This window comes from Triturus cristatus, chromosome 11, assembly GCF_964204655.1.
Source record: "Triturus cristatus chromosome 11, aTriCri1.1, whole genome shotgun sequence".
Lineage (NCBI taxonomy): Eukaryota > Metazoa > Chordata > Amphibia > Caudata > Salamandridae > Triturus > Triturus cristatus.
In genome coordinates this window covers 174,243,077-174,263,924 of record NC_140594.1, presented here as the reverse complement: position 1 = coordinate 174,263,924, position 20,848 = coordinate 174,243,077, and the positions used below count along the sequence as shown (strand labels likewise).

General features: G+C 43.9%; 1 protein-coding gene and 1 long non-coding RNA gene across 2 annotated transcripts in view; one reads left to right on the top strand and one right to left on the bottom strand.

Moving 5' to 3' along the window:
- The window catches only part of RAD9B (RAD9 checkpoint clamp component B), a gene marked incomplete at its 5' end in the record, with an annotated part of 711,521 nt that overhangs the window by 102,546 nt on the left and 588,127 nt on the right, over window positions 1-20,848 (bottom strand). The gene's annotated exons all lie outside the window — the stretch shown is intronic.
- Window positions 8,331-10,378, top strand: LOC146783850 (uncharacterized). Its single transcript, XR_014970909.1, has 2 exons — window positions 8,331-8,458; window positions 9,179-10,378. It is a non-coding gene; the product is annotated as an uncharacterized LOC146783850 (long non-coding RNA).

The following is a 20,848-nucleotide window of genomic DNA, read 5'->3' as shown; positions in this document are numbered from 1 at the left end:
GCCATGGGTTTCACATCGGTTTCCACCACCAACTGGAAGTAGCTTAAAAGCACAAAAATTAGGGAAAATGGGATAATTCTTTGAAAACTGCCAAAACTGCTGTTAAAGATTGTTTTTATTCAGCTCAGCATGTTCCTGAAAGCTGGGAAGATGGTGACTAGAGCACAGCTAACTTTTCGTTGATGCCTTTTTTCGGAAAACAAACTGACACTTTTTTACGGAGCATGTTTTTCCCCAAAAACTCAAATTGTTGCTATTCTTTGGCTATTTTATCGGGCCCGTCCACAGAAATTCACAAAGCCTAGGTACCTTTAGAATCCCCAGGATGTTGGAAAACAATGACACAAATTTGACATGGATGTGTAGAAAAATGTTATGGAGGCCTAAGTGCAAACTACCCCAAAAAGCCAAAAAAGGGCTTAGCACTTGGGTAAAGAAGCTTCAGCAGTTAAAGGTTAATATATGCACAGAAGGAACTAAGGCGCGGAACAGCCATATGAGTTGACACAAAGCCAGCTCTTTTAAAACAGCCTGACCTGGCATTATGTCAACTCTGTATGAAACCAAGGCCAAACAAAGAGCCTTCTGGTATATTGCAAGATATAGCTGGAGGTAATGTGATTTAAGCTAAATCACATAGCTCACGTGGCTCAACCTTGTGTGGTTATCCTCAAATAGAAATGTGTACCTAACAAGTACACACCTCATGCTAAACACTGCTGGCGTGTCTTCTCGCCTTAGCGCAACACTTTGGATCATGTAAAACAGGCCTTTTCTGTGCAAGTTTTGACATTGGCACCATTAGCAGACTTTTAGTGAATCCGGCACTACACAGTCTTTTCAGGTTAGCACGACGCAGCACTGCAAATTTTGATGCAGCACTATGCAGATTGACTTTTAGTGAATTTGTGCTATAAATACTTCTCTATTTAAAAATTGCCACTTTAATATGGAGGATGAGACATTCATATTCTCAGCACTAGCTTGCCACTGCAGAGTCCTCCCACCAAAGGCGGAAAATCCCTCTGATACTCACACCACAAGGGTTCCCTTTTTTCATCTTAATCGCAGGCTCATGGGGAAGAGCTTTCCCAGCAGCATGAACCTTTTTTCCGAATGCCAATCAGTGTGCATGGCGTGTTGATGCGATCAGTGTAGAAACTGAAAGTAGAAGGATGCTTTTACCTCCTTTTATTTTCACTTGTTTCCATAGGGGCATAGCTCAACCCCACAGATCATGGATCACAACTGAAGAGGGATCATTGGAAAGGGACAGATGTCCCTCATTGCAACAATACCTCTCCCTAGTGGTTACCTGCTCCTGGATCGCCTCAGAAGGATAGTCCCTAAGTGGGTCCCTGCTGATGGATCACCCCAGTAAGACAGTCTCTGAGCAGGGATCTTCACACTAACCATCAGGGATGGCTTGAAGTGGGTGGGGATTGCCCCCCCCCATGGCCCATTGCTAACCCTCACCCAGTGGGGGGCACGACAGTCTTTCCGCCCCCTGGGGAGAATGATTGGGGGTTTAGCCTATTTTGATATTGGACAAGCATCCCCCACCCCTAGTGTCCCAACTGTCTTTTTGCCCTCCAGGGCCAGAGAAGTAGATTTGACCCCAATCTGCTCCATTTGAGCTTTCTGACCTTCAGGGAGAGCAGAAAACATATTTTTTTTAAACAACTTAATTTTAATTTTTCACATGGATATTGGTACATGGGAATAGTATTCAGCGCTTTGGGGGCACAAATAAGAGATGAATCTTCTGGGCACAGAAAATACAAAGTCTGTTCAATACAACTGTACAGGATCTAGAAAAGGAAATGGCACTATACATTATCTACCACATATTAAGCAAGAGTGGAGTAGTCAATTTCCATACTTAGACCACAGATAGTCGCGCTGATAATAATAAATGGGAGCTGAGTTTTCCTATGAGCGTAATAAGTGGGAAAATATTTTTTAGTTTCGGACTCCCAGCAGCTAGTATTGTGGGTTTGAGAGGGAGGGTAACGTCCGTAATTGATTTGAAGTTGATGATGATTACGCCCCAAAATGTGCGAATGAGAGGGCATGACCACCCTGTGTGCAATAGTATTCCTCATTTGCACATCCCTTCCAACAGGTGTTAAACTCTCCAAACATGGCCCTCACCATATTGAGGTGAGGTACCTTCTAGTCAGAAGTTTTTAGGCGTTTTCTTTATTCTGTACACATATGGACATATGGAATATTTAGCATGCAGGATCTCCCTTTCCAAGTCTCTATGCCAGAAGGTGATATATTTGTGCTTGGGCTGGGTAAAAAGCTCCTGGAGGGACAGGTATATCCAGAAAGTGCCCGTATGCCAGATATTATTTGCAAAAAGAGATTCCAGGTGGATTCGCTTATTATCCACTTTATCTTGGACTGAGGGAGGTCCGGCCCAATGAAGCAACTGAGTAATTCAAAATTAATTCATCTATATGAGTTAGCAAGAATTTTTTTGGGATTTCTGCCCTGGTTAGGAGGTAGCCATCTTTAAAGATCTCCCTATTAAAAGAGAGTGATTTTGGTTCCATCTGTGGAACCTTGGGTCCATGATGCCCGGGGGAAAGTCTGGGTTATGTAGTATTGGGGACAAGGGGGCTGGCCTGGAGGAAGCGCCCTGACATCGTGACTTGTTGCCAGTACTCGAGTAAAACCACAGTAATGTTCAACTGTGAACATGGTTTGAGTCTAGCTCTTAGGAGGAGCCATAAAATCCACCTATGGGGAATCTTCAAAGATTTTTGTTCTGTTTGGACCCAAGGTTTCTTATAAGAATCATGGTTCCAGTCTAAGACTGGGTGAAATTGACTTGCTTTGATATAGGCCTCGACATCAGGGAATCCCTGTCCAGCCTCCGCCATTGGGCGGTAGAGTGTGGCACTAGAGACTATTAGAGATTTGTCTTTACAGTCAAAGTCCAGTTGTTGTTTTTTGATTTGGAATATGACTGGAGTTGCGAAGCATAGGGAAAGGATCAGGGTTGTGTAGAGGAGGCGAGGCATGAAGTTAATTTCCAGGAAATTTAAATCCTGCCCCAATGGTATATAACTTTGTAAAGAGTTTGAAGCAAAGGTGGTATGCTGCAGTCAAACAATTCTTTGGATCTAGGGGGGCGTTTATAACTAAATATTTAATGGCAGTAGATTTCCAGTTGAACCCAAGCTTATGCAGGCGATCGCGTGTCTTGTGATGTAAATCGGGGGCACCGATGCCTAATTTATTTTAAATCCAGATATTTGTTAAAAGAAGTCGACTTCAGTCTGTAGCGCTTGCAATTTCTGTTCTGGGGTAGATAGAAAGCAAAGGATACCTACCATCGGCGAATAGAGCTATTTTGTGTTCAGTGTCACCAACGTTGACGCCTTTGATATCAGTGTTTTGCATAATGTTATGTATCAGGGGTTTCAGAGCAGCGCAAGCATGAGGGGAGAAAGGAGGCAACCCTGGCGTGTAATTAGAATTAGAGGGAAGTTAGTGAACCATTCCCTATAGATCTTCAGTCTGGTAGAGAGGTGTTTATAGTGTGATTGAATAAAGGTTTTAATCTTTGGTCACATTAGAATTTTACCTAGAAGTTTCATTAAGTAGGGCCAATCTACCCTATCGAACGCCTTATTGGCATCAGATGAAAGTAGAATCAATGACTGTTTGAGGTGCTCAGCCACCTCCATCAAGGTGATCGCTAGTCTTGTGTTGTCAAGTACTTGCCTGTTTTTATATATTCATTTGTTGACTCTTTTTGTCTCTAGCGCTGCTTCACCAAGTGGTATTAGCGTGCTTTACCGTGTAACATCATTTACAAAGTACAAGAACATAATAGGAGAACAATGAACATCAGATTATATCAATACAATAAACATGAAGCAGAGGGAGGAGGGTGACACGGTGTGTGCTATCTAAGAGCAGTACATATAGGGAGGTGAATACCTTTGCTGAGAGCAGCGGAGGGAGTTAAGAAAGACGATATTTCTATTCAGTATTGGACAAGAAGTAGGTTTTGAATAAATATATTTTAAGTTGTTTCTTGAAGGCAATGATGACAGGTGCGAGTCTTAAACTTTTAGGTAAGGAGTTCCAAACTGTGGGAGTGGCACTGGAAAAAGATTGTCTTTGAGCTGAAGATGCCTTGAATTTCAAAGTTTCTAGTAAGAGGGAGGTTTTGCTATGAGATTGCCTGGTTCCACCTGAAATTTTCAGCATGTCCAACAGGTAGCTTGGATGGCCAGTCTGAACGGCTTTAAAAGGTCATGCATCCAATTTATATTTCAAGAGGAAGCCAGTGTAGATATTATGGATGGGAGATGTGGACAGACATTTTTTGGGGTTATTTTTTGTGCAAGACTAGGTGAGCTGTGGATGTGGAGTGAAGAGTCATTTTCAGTGGGCGGCGAGTGGATGCTGGTAGACCAGATAGTATGGCATTTCCTCCGTTGATCCGGTAGACCACTAAGGCTTAGGCTGCCATTCTCAGTTGATCATTTGAGAGGAGATGTTTTATTCTTTTTAGCTGTCTTGGGTGGTAATTTGCTCTTTTGGCTAGTTTAAGCACATGAGGTTTGAGGGAGAGTTTGTTGTCAATGAGGAATCTTATTGACGTGATCACTGAGGCTGCTGAGGCCAGGCATCCATATTTTGCCAGCAGGGAAATAACCGAGGGATCGATTATGTTGGTTACTTTGCGTGACGGGCGTAAGAACTGGGGGTTCAGTTTCAGGGAGTTCACAAATACCCAATTTAATACTGTATCTAGGCCTTCATTAGGTAGAAGGAGGTCTTTGTGACATGAGATTTTTAGGTATATTTAGGTATAATCAGAATATTGGTGTAGTTTCATGTTGGACTTCACCAGCAGTAGGCTCAGCCGTTTAATGGACAGGTTGAAAAGGACAGGAGAATTGATCCTTGGGGAACATCAGATAATTTTTTCCAATGAGGAAAGTGTTGGAGCCTCCTTTGACTAGGTTTAAGCGATCCTTGAAGAATTATTTGAACCACTTTAGAACTGTATCTTTTATGCCCATTTTGGATTCAAGAGTTTTTTGCAGTATTTTGTGGTCCACTGTGTCTAATGCTACTGACAGGTTCAGGAAGATTAATAGGCAAGAATCTTCATCGTCTGTCCTTTTCAAAAGGTAATCTAGAACCTTTATGGTGGCTGTTTCTGTGCTGTGAACCTTTCTCAATCCTGATTGGCAGGGTGCTAAGAGCTAATTAGTATCCATTAAATCATTGAGTTGTACAGCACAGCATTTCTCAATAGCTGTGCCGAGCCAGGGTAGAATGGTTATTGACCTGTAGTTATCTGGAACTGCAGGGTCAGTATTTGCCTTTTTTTTAGAATTGGCGATATTTGCCAGATTTGTTGGTTTTTGGGGAATGAGCCATGCTGCAAGGAAGCGTTGATGAGTAGTAGGGGACAAGAATGTGAAAGTTGTATTTAACAATGTTAGCAGTGAGGAGTCATTGAACTAGGGTGTTGGTTTCATTTGTTTGATGACTTTGGTAATGTCTTCCAGTTGGAGTAGTTTAAAAGAGTTCCAGGAGTTATTTGTCTTAAGAGCGAATTTCATTTTATAAAAGGTGATGGGAGAAAGCTTTTTTTTTATTCTGTTGATTTTTTTCGTAAAGAATTTTGCAAATATACTACAATCAATCTCCGATTGTGTGGTTCGTTGCAGAGGTGTCTTGTAAACACATTTTAACAAGGTCCTTTTTTAGATACATATTACAATCAGATTGTCATGCTTCGCTTGCTTTTTTTGTGGTGTTTGGGTAAGATTTTATTTCTATGTAGAATGGGAATGTAAATGACCAGTCCTTGTTTGCACATGAACGTAGTATGAAGGAAGAAGTAATTGGTTACGACAAACAGTCTGGCTATTCCCTTTTACTTTGGGGACTTTGTCTGTGCTCTCCAAAGTAAACTTTCTTTGTACTTGGAGTGCAGCAAGGGGCCAATCCTGCTTAATAAATATGTGAGGGTATGGATATGAATCAAGATTGCTGTGGTGCAATTAGCTCAGCCCAAAGTGTGTGCAATTTCTTCACCAGAATGGAGGTGAATAGTTATAAGTCACAATTTAATTGAGCAATAGAACGCTTTGAACCATAGAGTTTGGGGTTTTTGTCTGGTTTTAGCAGTAAGGTTAGGTGGGAGAAAAGCATGGACTCTGTTACCATTTTTGATGTTAGGAAGAGTTTAAACACAATGGTGAGGGGCTTCACCAAGAGATTGGCGTATGTTTTATAGAAAGTGGCCGAGAAGCTGTTTGGGCCTGGGTATTTGTTACTGGGCATCTTTTTATTGGCCTGTCGGACCATGTCAGTGGTGGTGTCTCCCTCCAAGTCCACAAGCTCCCGCCCCAGGTCGGGAGGAGAATAAGTCAAGAGATAGTCATCTTGTTGGGAAGATTCAAGCCCCTGACGGCAGGAGGGAGGAGCAGCATGATGAGAATATTGTTATTTTTTCAGAGGATGTGGAGTGGGTGACATCATTATCAGTGGTTATTTATTTGAAATGGTTATGCAGTTTAACTTGCCTTAGTTTGAATGTGAGAATTCGATCTGCCATAGCTCCTTTTTCGTTACAAGATTGTTTGATGTAAAGGAGCTTCTTGGCTGTTTCTTTCATTATTAGTTGGGCCAATTCTCCCCTTATTTTTACGAAGGTCCCTGAGGGTCCTGGCAGAGCCATTTTGTTTATGCCTGGCCTCCGCGTGTGAAAGCTGCTGTTCTTTGTCAAATTGTTTTGACGACGTATGCGTTCGAAGGTCGCCATGTGAAAAATAAGTTTGTCTCTGATGACCACCTTCGCTGCCTCCCATTGTGTTGATTAGTTAAGCCCCCCACCCATCCCGTTATCATGTTCATTAAAATATTGCTCTATAAGTTGTCTAATGTTTCAACTAAAGGTCAAATAAAGGTGCTGGGAGGGTCTTTTGTGGTGGCTGGGAGATCATTTGCAACCATATGGCGGCGTAGTCAGAAAGATTTTTCACCCCAATAGAGAAGTCTAGAACTTGGGGTAGTAGGCCATGAGAGATAAGAGAAATCTTTTGTGTACATTTATAAAAAATGTAACATTTCTTTCCCCTTCTTGCTGGGAGTGCCAAATTTATCAGCTTAAGGTATTCCCTGAGTCATGAAAGCCGTGACCAGAACTGGGTCCTGGCGTGTATGGGTTCTGTCCTGGAGTGGATTGAGGACTGTATTGAAGTCACCTCCTATAAGTCCGTGGTGCAAAATGGGCTGCCATAGGCAAGAAGATGGCGTAACAGCGTTCCCCATTCTCGTTGGGGATATAGATTGAGAACAAGGAGAGGGCTCGTTGATCTATTTTGCAGATCGGTAGAGCTAGGACTTAAGAGAGATACCGAGCTTCATTATTTTTTGGAATTATATAATTGATAATAGTAAGTACTAGTGTGGGCTTTCTTATACATGACATTTTTAGGACTAAGTTACTGAAATGTGTTTACGAAACACCAGTTTATGTGGTGGGCAGTCTGGTGAATGGTTACTCCACACCATACATTGAAGAATGTAATTTCAATATGATAAGAGTATTCTTCATGCGTTATTGTCTTCATTAATTTGAATTTTATTGGTTTTTGAGAAGCGTGATATTTCAATATGTTACCTGGAATGAGATAATAGTGGCACTGTGTAATAGACAATAATCTAGAGTATGCACTGACTAATAAATAATGAGCAATTGCGAACACTAATTAAAAAATATGTTGAGATTAACTACATAAGGAATTTGTTCACGGGTAATATTAGCCAACAATTGTTTGTTCACGTGGTGGCGGTCGACGGAGCACGTCGATTGGATTGTTTACGAGTCTCGAATGAAAGGCAAAAATGCCTCTGACAGGTTAGGGAGGCGGGAAAGTATTTGTTTTTACGTAATAAGAAGACAGGTAAAATTGACTGCTTCCGTGATGGCAGACAATGGAGCACGTCTATTGGACCGCTTATGAGTTTCAAATAAAAGGCATAAAACGCCTCTGATACGTTAGAGAGGCGGTGATGCATTTGCTTTACCGTAAGACAAGAATATATAAAATGTCAACTCTGATTGGTTAGTATTGTGCGGACCGGACAGGAAGCAGCTTTAATTTATGCAAATCGAGGGGTTAGTTAGCGGAGAATGCGACTGGTTAATTGAACATTTAAAAAACGCTTCTGATAGGGTAGAATGTATTTGTCTTAAAGTAAGAAGGGGACAGGTAAAGTGTTAAATTTGATTGGCTAGCAACTTGCGGACTGGATAGGAAGCGGTTTATGTCAATTGAGGAGTCGGACAGTGGGGAATGTGATTGGTTGACTAAACTTTTAAAATGAAATGGGGAGAAAACACGCATGAAAGCGGGGATACCAAACCGGCGGTGGATGCTACTAGGAACTTATCGATGCAGAGGATAAGGTATGCCGATTAAACGAAGCGCTCTGCTATAATTTGGCAGTCCCTTTCTGTTATGTTGTTGTTCTTTTAGACTTTCATTGAGACATTGGTTTTTAGCACGGAGGACTCGATTTGTGAAGGATATTATAGAGAAGACGAGCACTGACATAGATCTAGGTGAGGCCAATTAACTTGTCATGAAGAATGCAGTGATAAAATTATTCAGATAAGAAAGCGGATATTGATTAGATATTACATATCCAGGAAACCTATAAATATATTTGAAGAAAGAAGCTATTAGACTTTGAAGAGGCTGGATATTCAATGAAAATAGCATCCCTCCATGATTGACATTTCATTTTACGGCAACATTACTCAGGAGGTATGAGATAGATAACTGCAATTTGAGGCAATTAGGCCGGATTTAGGCGGTCATTTATAATATTGTTAATGAGTAGTGGATTTAATCTGTTCTGTAAAAGCTAATAGGAGAACCAGAGTAGGTTTAAATCTATTGGGTTGAAACTGTATATTTTTAACATATGGTGCAAATTGTCATGTTTTTTTGTAAACACTATGTGATTATGTTTTGGGTAAATGTTTAATACATTAGATTGTTATATAGGCAGGTTATTGGAATTGTATACTTATAAAATAATATACATTTGATGCTAGCATGACTCTTGGGAATAGAGATGCGTAATGTATGTACTAGTGATATTTTCTTTTCTATTCTTACAGCCCTGATGAGGTCCCATGGGGGACGAAACGCGTTGGCTGTGGTTATGTAAAATTTGTTTGGACTTCTAAAAATGTGTTGGAGCATCATATTGAAAATAAGCTGAAAAAATAAAGGAATTTAATTGGAAGAAGCTTTTTTAGACAACAAAACATTTTTTGGGGACTACAATATTTGATTGTTGGAAATTGATTATTTTCCCTCTCCTTCCATTGATTGATATATTGATCTATTTTTCATTTGATGCACATTATTCACCCCTCCCTGTCTGTGGATTTGTCTTCAATTGTAAAGCCTAGCCCATGTCTGAGGAGTATTGTGACTCCTCTAGTTTTCGAGGTGTAACTGGGTGAAAAAACAGAAGAAGCGTAATAGTTTAATGGCGTTTGACACTAGGTGGGGTTCCTGAAAGAGGATGATGACTGTCTCCTTTAGTGCTAACCACTGAAAAAGCATGTGACGTTTCACTGCAGTATTGAATCCTTGGACCTTTATGGAAATTATTGTTAATGAAGCAATAGTGTAAGAGTGATTTTACTCTGGTCGTGCACTTGGAAGCGTAGTAGACAATAAGAGTGTGGTATCCCAGAGCTGCCCATCTACTCACAGTGGTGACTCCTTTCCACAAGCCAAACCCCCCATCAAGTAAAGGCTTGGCCATGCATCTCACACAGTGAAGGTGTACCACTATCTCAAGAGAAAATAATAACCACTTTTACATTGAAAAACGCAGGCAAAACCCAGGTTGTGGACGAACCATTGCAAATGAGTTCTGGTTAATTGTAGTGTAAGACTCCCCTGAGGGGGGAGAAAAATAGAGGAGGAGGGGGACAAAACAAGTGAGGGATGCTTCAATAGCATGGGTCCCTGCTGTTATGATTAAGAACTGCCCTTCGTCAGTTCACAGCTGAACTAGATAATGTGGGAAAGGAGTGCAAACTTGGGAAATCACCTGAGGGCCCAGATTGAACCAAGCGCGGAAAGTGTTCTCAGTGACCATCTGATAATTGAGGTAGAGTCTCTCGTTCCTGCTGGTGTTTAAGCTATCTGCTGTCTTTTCATGAAAATGTTGGTTTCTGTGATCGCCACCTCCCTCCCATGATGCTCTGAGAAGTCTGTATTGTCCCCTTTTTCTTGTTGAGTAGGAGGGGAATCACGTAGCACTAAGATTACTGGGGCCTCTTGCAGTTTTTTAATCAAGTGTTGTTTTCCATTGACAGTGAAGAGCGGGCGGAAGGGATAACGACAGCAATAGATAATCCTCTTTTTTTGTAGATGGAAGGTGATGTCCTTGAATTCCCTACGCTATGCCGGGGTGAAGAATGAAACCTCTTGGGAGATGTGGATGGTATCACCATTGAAAGTTATAGGTTCTAGTTTGCGGGGTTCAGCAAGGTTTTTTTCCTTCTCTTGGAAGAAGTGGATTTGGGTCAGCATGTCTGGTGGTAAGTTTTGCTTTAACTGAAATGAAGCGTACTCTGTGGGTTCGGTGTAGGTGGAGCTCTTGTGTACAGGAAGTTGGAGGATATGGGTGAACTGTGCCTGCATATGATATTCGAGGTCGGAATTGGATATTTCCTTAGAAATGCCATGAATTCTAAGGTTATTACGCAGGGATCGATTTTCCAAGTCATCTAATTCTCCATCATGAAGCATTGTTGATACCCCAGGACCTCAATGCGCAAGATCTGCTCACCATTTTCGTGCTTTCTCTTCTGCTAGGTCCAACCTCAGATCTGTCCTTCGGAATGAGTAGTCAAGATCTGAGAGTGCTTTGTTGAATTCAAGGCATAGCGAAGAGATGTCTTTGTGGATCTGAGATAGAAGCATTTGAATATCTGCTTTCGTTACTGAAAGCTTTGGATCCGTATGTAGGGCCCTGGGCCTTAGAAGAGCGCCCCCACCGCCCTGTTCTTGGTGGGTTTCAGGGGTTTTACAATTGTAGCATGTCTTTGATTGAGGACTTCTTAGGAGTCTTGGCTTGGTTAGAAGTCATATTGGACAGGGGTTATATGGAGCAAGACTGTCCCCTCTGTAGCAATTTAGACGCAGGCCCTGGCCGTGAAGTGGGAGGTTGTGGCTTTTGGTGTAGTCGTGGTCTTATGTGGAAGAGAGAGAAGAGACAGGTGGTGAGGGTGGCATCGATCGGTGACTCCCCAAGGACAGGCCAAAGGCAAGGCGACCAGGGCAGTAGCAGGCAAAACGGAACTCCTGAAAGCTGCGGCACTGCACAACAGGAAGTGTCGCAGAATGAGGCACAATTAATTATAGCGACTGCATACAAAAGGCCGATTGAACAGTCGTCCTGGAGGAGGGTGTATGTTCAGTCTCTCATGTGGTGGCAGCCAGCTGTCAAAGGAGGTCACTCACCAATCGGCTGGAAATCCCAAAGCTAATACATGCTCTGGTGGTCTGGGGATACAGCACAGTGCCGCAAGTCCAGGCAGTGCAGTCCCACCAACTGGAAGCACTGCAAAGCTCTTACGGCCCCACCACCCCTGCCCCTTGACAGAGTTGGGGTCTTGAGGCACAGCCACTGGTCGACAGATGCAGGCAACATGGCCCAGCAAAAGTGCCCCCTCCATCCTAGACTGTCTCGGTACTAGGCACTGGAACTTGTCTTGGGCCCATGCCCAACCAGCTCTCAACTTGGCTTCCCAGCTGGCACTTTATGACCCCTTCCAAGGCTCCAAGATGGATCCCGATGTTGGCTCGGGGATTTTCTTGGCCACTTTGTGAGATGGTGGATGGTATATAGACTTTACTTGAAAAAAAGAGCACTAGTTATCATTCCCAAGGTAGCGAGAGCTAGGGGGTTTAAATCCCTTCTCTTCCTGCTAAAGAAGCCATCAGGAACCTTTAGACTCATCCTGGATCTGAAGAGGCTCAGCATATGAATAAAGACAGTACATTTCAAAATGGACTGTCTACTGAAACTCATTCTCATGATGTTACAAAAAGAGTTCATGGTGGCCATAAATTTACAAGATTTTTCATCTCCATCAAGTGACTGAGATTTGCAGTAGAAAATCAACGTTTTCAATTCGCAGGTCTCCAATTCGGGATCAAATCTGCACCAAGGCTGTTCAGAAACGCTTTGCGACCTTTGAAAGGCATTCTGCACAGACAAGGGGTGCTTATGCATCCCTGCTTACACTATTGATTCATCCACGCCAAAACACAGGGTCAAATAAACAAAGAGATGGACAGAGTTCTAGAGGTTTTGAGGCAACATGGGTTTTTGATAAATTGGGAAAATCCCAGCTATTGCCCTCCCAATACCTAGAATTCATAGGGACTAGATTTCAAACAGATATTGCCCTGGTATTTCTTGACGGATGTTCAACGTCATTGCCGAGCCTCTAACCCAGTTCCCCAGATTCGAGGTCGACCACCCTAGCTGTTGGGCCAACCCCTCCCCCCTCTTCAAGAAGGCAGCAGACAGCAAAAGATGATTAAAAATCTTTACAAAACAATTTTTAAACAGCGTCATGCGATGGCCAGAGACTAGTTAAAAAAATTCAGGGGACATGGCGGCCTCCATATTTCTGGTTCTTTCAGCGAGGTTTTACCTCAATCTGTTTGTCAACCAGTTTCTCCAAATTTGGGCTCCAGGATCAGATCATTTGAAGCAGCAGTTATGTCTGTCCAGGGAGATCAGGAAGGAATTGGGATGGTGGTTAGATTCAGCACACCTGTCGACAGACCTCTACTTAGACCCCCCAAACTGCTTAATCATAACAACCGATGCCAACAAGAGGGGTAAGGGAGACTGGGTGAGTCCCCGAACAGTTCAGGCGAGATGGTCTCTTCTGGAGCAGAGAAATCATCCAACTGTAGGGAGATGGAAGCTGTACATCAAGACCTCCAAGGAAGCTGCGCGAAAATCTTGTTTTCATCATTGAGCTACCTTCTGTAGATGGTGATGAAATGAACAATTAGATCCTTTGAATTGTTCGAATGTGGTAATACTTCAGTTTCTTTAAGAGGGCTTTGAGTTGGGTCTGAAGCGGCTACATTAAGATTGCAGCGGGCTTCTATTAAGGACTTCAGACAGAATTGGACAGATATAAAGGAATGTGAGACCTGTGCATCTAGATTATTTAAGGGTTTCTTTAATATTAGCCCAGAAGTAAAAAAAAAAACCTTTAACTTTTGAGATCTATTGCTGAAGTAAGACAATTGAAAGCTTTCTCCTTTTGAACCCTTGGAGTTAACAGAGGTGACATTTCTGTCAATAACAGTTTGTTTTCTCGTAGCAATCACAGCAGCCAAAATAATAGGAGGACTGGGTTCTTTGTCAGACATATATCACTATCTAAGAGTATTCCTAGATAGGATAGTTTTGAGGCTAGGTCCTCCCTTTCTTTTAAAGTGTATTCTACATCTCTTTTATTTGATAACCAAATGTTATTGATTTCCAAAGGTAAGAACACACAGAGAAAAATTCCACATGTCTATGAAGAAGGCTCAAAACCAGGTGACACATCCAGATCCCATATCCAGCCCATGGTACTTCCACCAGTTGCCCCAAATCTTATTGTGTTTCTGAGGGCATCACTGTGCTTCGTAAATTGGTCATTCTTTGCGGGTGCTCCAGTCCACATTCCTCCTCCACTCCACCAGTGAGTTGGGTACAGGAGATTCCCACTTGCGGGCATTGTCTCGCTTGGCTTCCGTGGTCACCCCAACAAAGTACCATTCCATCCTCCGCCCCCAACCTCCTCCAATAGACCCAGTAGTGCAGCCCTGGGGTAAGGTCAATTGGACGACCCAGAACCATAGAAAGTTCCCTTTCTATCCCCTCTCAAAAATGGGCTAGGGCCAGAAAATCCCAGACCATGTGGAAGAAATCAACCTGTATCAGGGAACATCACGCACACTGAGCCTGAGGAGCTCTGCCAGTGCGATTTAGTTGCCGGGAGGTCAGATAAGTGAGGTGTAGGCAATTGAGCTGGATCATGTGGAGGCGATCAGAGATAGCCAATTTTCTAGGAGCTAATCGGGCCTCACGTCAGTCATCGTTGTCAAGGTCTCCCACCCACACCTCCAGTGCAAGTCCAGAAAGTGGTCTGGAGCGTTAATGATCAAAGAGTGATGTCTTAGAGATAACGCCTTTGTCCAGCCTCCCCATCAAGATCTTTGCTTCAAGAGTGTAACATTCTGGAATGTGCATATCTATGGGAATGTGTTCGGACAGGGCATGGCGCAGCTGCAGTTAGCGATAAATTTATGTGCAGGAAAGTCGATATTGTGTCTGCACTTTCTAGAATGACATCAGGGGATCGCCTCACCAGATGTCTTCCAGGTGGGTAATTCCTATTTTGTCCCATTGCGCAAAGTGTTGTAGGCCAACTGTATGATTCAACCACATTCCCTGCTACAGTGGGGTCATTCCAGTGAGTTTGTGGTACCTAATTAAATGAAGCCCCACCGCAGAGCAAAGTAGAGCCACTCCGGTGCAATCAGGGAGGAACTGGGGGATTGGGGCACCATAGAGCGGGCCCAGGAGATCGCCAAGGAACAGTAGGTTCAGTTCTGCCCGATAAGTAGAGTTTTCTCATCCCCCGTTAAGAAAAAAGTTACTGACCTGTAACTACAGTTATCCAGTATTGGTATCTTTCATAGATTCACATGCCTGAATCATTCCTCATCATCGTAGTGGGAGTCCCAGACTCCCACTACGACGACGGGGAATGATTCAGGCATGTGAATCTATGAAAGATACCCCAATACTGGATAAGAAAAAAGTTACTTACCTGTAACCACAGTTACCCAGTATTGGAATCTTTCAAGATTCTTTTAAGACAAGCAGACTAGGTTGATTGAAGAAGTCTTTATTGCAAGATAATAGGAACAACCCCCAGATACATCCTCTGCCTGTAACCGCCAGCACTCCTCTGCTGGCATGCCCAGAATTCCAACACCATGGATACTATTAGAGGAATGCATGTCCTGTTGCCAAGACAACATTACAGACTGCAAGATGTCAAGATATAACAGATTCATATGCCTGAATCATTCCCCATAATCGTAGTGGGAGTCCCAGACTCCCACTACGACGACGGGGAATGATTCAGGCATGTGAATCAATGAAAGATACCCCAATACTGGATAAAAGAGTTGTTTATCGTCACTATTTGAGCAGTTATGTAGTAGCCATACAGGTCTGCTATTCCCAGCCCCCATCGTAAGGAGAATGTTTGCCATTAACAAAGGCCACTCAGTGGTGATCTCCTGTCCACGGAATGGCGCTATTTTCAATGTCAGTAACTGAAATCATTGCCTAGCAATTGGATGAGGTAAATTCGCAAGAACATATAGGAAACGTGGGGGACGCCTCATTTTAAACAATGCTGCGAGCCCCAAGGGATTCAACGGTAATCAGCCCCACTGCTGCAGGTCCCTACTCAGCCTGGTCACATGGGGCTGCAAGTTAAGACTCCACGCCAGCGCTGAGAGACAAGAGAAGTAGATGCCTAGATATTTAAAGGATAGGCGGCGCAATGGGATTCTGGGACACCAAGAATGTCGGCCTGTATCACCTTCAACTGGTAGCACTAGGAATTTAGCTTCTTTGATCTGAAGACCGTAGTCTCCTTCATAGATATGGAGGAGTTGTAAACATCGAGGGCTTGAGGATAATGGGTCCTCGAGGAACAACAGAAGATCATCCGTGTACAGGGCTATACGCACCCAGTGACGGCTGATGACATTTCAAAGTGGTGAGGCGTAAAAGTTGTAGCTGACTTTTACAGAGGGTACGAGTGTAGTGAGCAAGCCCAACTGATACGAGGGTTCAGGCGTTCTCTACCCACCCCGGGAACATTTTGAGAAAAAGGCGTCAAATTGTGCATTTTTACGCAAATTGTAATAAATAATTTAGTGAGAAAGCAAGGTGGTTAATTGAGCAATTTTGAATATGTAATCTTTAAATATTTAAACATGAAAACTGCTGAATATGTTTATGGATAAAATATGTTAAACACTTACTGAAGTGTGCAAAATGAACAGTGTGCCAAGTAAAGCATTGTGGATTTTTTTTAAAAAACAGAATGAGTCAGTGTGATGGTTCTGTGCCCTGCTTTATTTTTTTTAAGGGATTCAAGGGATAAAGCACACCTAGGACGATTCAGTACACACTACAAAGAAGTGAGGATGGGCCATTGTGAAAAATAAGGTAGAAGTTGAAGCAAGGCCTTGGCGCCTATTTCCCATTCTCTTCCGGATTGGATGAGCACCTACAATATTCCTTGGCAGCGGAAAATCAAAAGGTATTCAAGGAGATAGTAGACTTTGAGATTGTTTTGTATAGCATTAACTCGGCGCAAGGGCATTGGAGTGCTTTACATGAGCACCGGATACATACATCACACAAGCTTGGTACTGGCACATGTGCAGCAACATTAATATGTCCCTCGAGGAGGCAGTAAGGAGAACATGTAAGCTGACATTCCACCATCCTCCTTGTGCACTTCCTCCGTAGTCATCTTCACTTATACCTGTAATTCTGCTGCCCTCAAAATAGAGCAAAATTTGTTGTAGCTGCGAATGCTGTTAAGTTTTACACTTCCTGACCTACTGCAGATGGTGTGCACTAATAATCATGTCATACCTGAAGCCTGCGGTGTAATCACGGCACAAGTCCAATGAAAAGAAGTAGGGGACTAACCAAGTTAGGCAATATGCAAGTGGCATCATGCTGCATGTCATCACATCGCATGACTTCTCGACACGTTACATTACACATGGCATCACAGGAGTGACCTCACTGGAAGTGACATCACAAGAAGTGACATCAGATATTAAGACCTCACACATGTTTATCAGGTATATCATGAGTTAGTGCATTAGGAAATTTAACAAATGAGATTTGTCCTTGGGGTTGTGCCAGCAAAGAAGTGCAATCCCTTCGCAAACTCATGGCCTCAACTAATATACATAATGTTTTTTTAAACCCTGCCACAAAGAAATTGGCAACAAGGAGAAGTATGGGAGTAGATCTGTTCTGCTTAATTGGTTGCAAAGTCTGGATTGTAATATTCTTCATGGGGTTAAGGCATCTGCTGCAGAGGTGCCCAGTAAATCTCAGGGAATAATAATAATGGTGAGATAACTCTGGAGGTTAACTCATTTGTTAGAGAGATCCGTGTTTTGTGTAGTCCCCTATTCAAATAAAAGTAGTATAGAAGGTTAACGTGTCACCTGCAAATCACATCATATTACAAAGGAAATAAAATGTGCTATTTAAATTGTTATTTGTGTAAATACTGGGATAGACCAACACATCTGACATTCTTATAGTGCATGCACTTATATGCAGGGACTGAACAAAGTAAAAAAGGTGCCTCTCTTAAGTACCTGTGAAGAAACAAGCTGTGTGCTTTTGCTTGCGTTGCATTTGCATTTAAGTGAGAGGTTCCAGGACGCCTCCAGTCAGGATACTCGATCCACAAGACGCCTGATGGATGGCCCCGTAATATCTGCCTTTATCTTTGGCCCAGCTGGAGGTGAAAACAAACCCCTCTCGCTGCCTGCACGTTGCTGCTGGGAATGGAAAGCTGAACGTGTCCCGGTGTCTGAAAATTACACTGGGACAAGTTCAACATATAACTGTGGGGCCCCACTTCATGGCAATAGTGATGGACGCCATGTATCCGCGTGTACCCCCGACTCGTGCCCGGGGTGTAATATAAAACCTAGCTGCGCGTGCAGGAGCAGTGACATTCTTCTTTACACCGTCTCGTCAACTAATCATTAGCGCTCAGTTTACACTAATGTGAACGCGCCGCTGATTTGCAGACTATGGACATTGATTTTAAATGATGTAAAAAAAAGTCTGCCAATTTAACCTCAGGGTCTGGAAGCTGGGTGGCTGTGGGAAAGGATGGCTTACTGACCAACTTCGGGGCTGGGGCCTGATCCGGTGAACCTGAAGGGCAAGACTAGCGATACCAGTCAAAAGCGCCCTTTGCAGCTGCGGTTTAGGCAATTGGTTTTTGTAGTGATTGCTTTGTTTCTTCTCGTTGTGCATAGTGTTGAAAGTTACTGAACGCTTGTTACCAGAAGACCGCTTTCACCAGAGCACAGCGTTTTCAAACAATCATTTCCCACATGTGCTAATCCAAGTGCTTCAGTTGACCGGAACACACACTACAGTTTCCAGAATGCACAGTGTGTTGTATAAAAGGTCAGTCCTAATACATGGAATGCTCTTGTACCTATTGGTCGTAAAGGGTCCTTGCATTACAGGAGCCGCCATTACCAGCGATAAAACATAAAATACCTCTCTAATTTTTTCACCTTACCTTGCGCCGTGCAGGCTTTGTTCCCCGAATTTCAGCCATGCATGAGGCAAAGCCTGCACCCAACTGGCCAGCAGTTTCCCCTCAGGGCAATGGGTATTGAATATCAATCGATTGTTTTTCTCCCCAAGCCAGTGTGGTTTTCTCCCCAAGCCAGCGTGTTGCTCTATCTCCGAGGATGGGAGTTCAGAATCTTCGGGACCGGTTCATGCCAATGCAAACCTAACCAATCCTGCAGTTGCTCTTATTCTGTTTTCATCATGGGAGAAGTGTCAGGATTGGATGGAGCAGGCTAACCCAGTGCTCTTTTTGCGACTGGGAGCCTGTGTCTGCAACCCCCCCGGCTGTTAACACAGCTGCTGGATTGGTGAGGGCATAAGTGGGTACGATGTGCTGGCCGTCGCAAGACAGACGGCCAATCTAACATGCACAAGCCTCACTTTTCTTTTAATCCCCGCTGCTGCCAATCAATCACCACAAATCACCCACACCCTCACACTCGCCACCAGTGGCATGCACATCATAAAATGGTAATGAGGCCATTTGAATAATCCGTTGGTTTGCTGCTGGGGGGAGACTCTCCTCTGCCTTAAAGGAGGAACCAATGCTGTATGCTCCTCCAGAACAGGACCATTCCCACACCTGGGTTTTGCATCTAAGGAGACACACCAGAGGCTCAATTGCCATTGCGAATTAAAGAGGTGAAAGGGGACAGCCCTGGCGGGTGCCCCACCAATGGAAAGGGCAGAAAAGGGTACAGTTAACCTGAACTTGAGCAGTGGGTCTAGTATAGAGGAGGCCAACAAGTCTATGGCCCAAAATCTGCACTCTGCAGTACCACTTCCAAAAAGGACCACACAACAGTATCGAAGGCCTTCTCAAAATCAATTAGGAGCAAGGCTGTGGGTCTGATGATACAATGTGCTCTGGATAGTGCTAGTTGGATGTCAGCGTTGATGAGAGAGATACGCCTATTCAAGGGGAATTGGTCAGTGGGCTGTCCCGCCTTAGCTATCATGACAATAGTGCCCGTGCCTGCTACTTCTGTGTATAGCGTCAGGAGATGGGGAGCATAAGGGATTGGAAGCATTTAGGGAATTCGATCGGAAATCCATATGGGCACGGTGTTCTACCCGAGGAGATCAACTGGGTCTTGTTGATCTCCTCAGTTGTGATCAGTTGGTCGAGGTCGTGAGCAGGGACAGGGGAATTGAAGACAGCGGGATCTCCGCTAGTATCGGTGATTCAAGTTCTGGAGTGGGGATGGGTGCCGCCATATACAGCGTGCGGTAATAATCCACAATGACCTGCGCCACCTTCATGGTATACTCGCAGAGGCAGTCCTCAGCACCGTGGATGGACGGTACGATTCTGGACATCATTTCCTTTGTTGCCAACCAATAAAGGAGCCAGATCTGATCGATACGTGAGAGCATTTGGTGTGCTGCGGATGCATGGGTGTATGCACGCACAGTGGGGTGCCATGTCCGCCATGCTTCACAAAGACACATCAAATCTGTCCAGAGAGAAATCTGGGATGATTGTATGCAGCGGCCCGGTCTGGGAGGCTCAGAAGTGTCTAACACTGGATCATGGATGACATTAAAGTCATCTCCAATCAGTGTAGTAGCTGAAGAAAGGGTTAACAGGAGATCACAAAGCGTCTTCAGTGTTGAATGGAGTCACTGCTAGGGGACATGGGCAGAGAGAAAGTTATATTGTCTGCCGTCGAGCTGGCCTTCAATCCCCACATAGAGCCCCTGAGGGTCGTCGCGGGAGGCAGAAACGACCAGCGAACATTCCTTTACAGTAGAATTGCCACTCCTCAGGAACTCTGGGAAAAGCCAGCGTGGAAAACCCGGTTGTAGCCAAAGCGATCAAGGAAGGAGCATTGCGTGCCCAGCAGATGGGTCTCTTGAAGCATAATCACCTTTAGCTTAAAACGTTTCACACACTGTAAGAGGGTCAATCTATTAATGCAGTCTAGTAGTCCGTTAGCCAGTAGCTGCTGCCTCAGAATGAGGGTGGTGGGACGGGAGGAGGGGGAGGGATGAAAAAATAAAAAATAAACTTACCTTCTTCTTCACCGCCGCACGTCTCTCCTCCATCCTCGCCAGCACCTGAAGCACCCAGGGTCCCGGACTCTCCCAGCCAATCATAACACTGCAGGAGCAGCATCATGATTGGTCTGAGCAGCCTGTTTTGCTGCTCAGGCAGTACCTGGGAGGCTGGGCATTTTCTCCACTGGGCTGTGCAACACAGTCCAGTGTAGAACATGCCAAGTGCGCATGACTGTTTGGCCGGCCCCAGAGGGCCAACCAAGCCATCATGCGCACTTAGGGAGGGAGTGCAAACCACTCCTGCTCC